The sequence below is a fragment of the Octopus sinensis genome, unplaced genomic scaffold, assembly GCF_006345805.1.
Source record: "Octopus sinensis unplaced genomic scaffold, ASM634580v1 Contig17217, whole genome shotgun sequence".
In the NCBI taxonomy this organism is placed as follows: domain Eukaryota; kingdom Metazoa; phylum Mollusca; class Cephalopoda; order Octopoda; family Octopodidae; genus Octopus; species Octopus sinensis.
In genome coordinates, this window is record NW_021834888.1 from 15,713 (window position 1) to 17,289 (window position 1,577).

The following is a 1,577-nucleotide window of genomic DNA, read 5'->3' on the forward strand; positions in this document are numbered from 1 at the left end:
CCTGGGGCTGAGTAATAGCCATTTCAAAAATGTCCGTCCTCTCTACCCAACCCTGTACCTTACATGAAACCTAACACCTATGGAGTAATAAAGTAAAATGGAGAATGGCAGATGTGTACTGAAACATTTTAACTCTTTAACATTCAGATTATTCTTGTCAGATGCAATATTTATTCGTCCACATTCTCTTGGATTAATCATGCATTGAAGACCTGTCAACCAAGTGAGACCATAGTTGTGACTGATGCTGGTGTCACATTAATGGCATCAATGCTGGTGGCATGTAAAAAGCACCCACTATACTCATGGAGTGGTTGGCACTAGGAACGGCATCCAGGTATAGAAACCTTGCCAAATCAGACTGGAACCTGGTGCAGCCGACCCCCCGTCCCCAGCTTACCGGTTTTCGGTCAAACCATCCAACCCATGCCAGCATGGAAAACAGACATTAAATGATGACGATGATGATGATGATGATGATTAGAGATTTCGATGAGGTGATTGTTTATGATTTGAATGACATTGTCAGGTAAACAGATATTTTGCTTAAAAGCACCCAATCCACACTGTAAAGTGGTTCGCATTTGGAAGGGCGTCCAGCTGTAAAAACCATGTCAAAACTGACCTCACATGTGCTGGTGCCACGTAAAAAGCACTCGGACCACTCTGCAGAGTGGTTGGTGTTAGGAAGGGCATCCAGCTGTAAAAACCATGTCAAAACTGACCTCATGTGCTGGTGCCACGTAAAAAGCACTCGGACCACTCTGCAGAGTGGTTGGTGTTAGGAAGGGCATCCAGCTGTAAAAACCATGCCAAAACTGACCTCATGTGCTGGTGCCACGTAAAAAGCACTCGGACCACTCTGCAGGGTGGTTGGTGTTAGGAAGGGCATCCAGCTGTAAAAACCATGCCAAAACTGACCTCACATGTGCTGGTGCCACGTAAAAAGCACTCGGACCACTCTGCAGAGTGGTTGGTGTTAGGAAGGGCATCTAGCTGTGAGAGCCATGTCAAAACTGACCTCATGTGCTGGTGCCACGTAAAAAGCACTCGGACCACTCTGCGGGGTGGTTGGTGTTAGGAAGGGCATCCAGCTGTAAAAACCATGCCAAAACTGACCTCACATGTGCTGGTGCCATGTAAAAAGCACTCGGACCACTCTGCAGAGTGGTTGGTGTTAGGAAGGGCATCTAGCTGTGAGAGCCATGTCAAAACAGACACAGAAGTCTGGTGCAATCCCCAGCCTGGCCAGCTCCTGTCAAACTGTCCAACCTATGTCAGCATGGAAGGTGGACACTAAACGATGATGAAGATGATGATGATAAAAATGCTCTAAAACCTCAAAAACTGAAATTCGCAGCATTATAGGACCCAGGGATTTCAGATAAAAGATTCTCAACTGTGTAACACTACTATGGCATCAGCCAGGTTTGCCATACCTAGCTGGAACCCAACCTAGGCACCCATATCTACGGCGTTCGCCGCTGGAGTAAGGAGTGGTTGGAGATCACGCGGTCGTTAGCCTCAGATCGCCAGGCCTGGTCAGCGTTTGTGAGAGATGCAGCATTGGGGACGAA

The 1,577-nt window shown here is 47.4% G+C and overlaps 1 long non-coding RNA gene across 1 annotated transcript; it reads right to left on the reverse strand.

Moving 5' to 3' along the window:
• Positions 1-580: 580 nt before the first annotated feature.
• Positions 581-1,235, reverse strand: LOC118761767. The gene is made up of 3 exons (XR_004997624.1): positions 1,216-1,235; positions 1,060-1,114; positions 581-666 (listed from the first exon to the last, which is right to left on the reverse strand). It is a non-coding gene; the product is annotated as an uncharacterized LOC118761767 (long non-coding RNA).
• Positions 1,236-1,577: the final 342 nt, after the last annotated feature.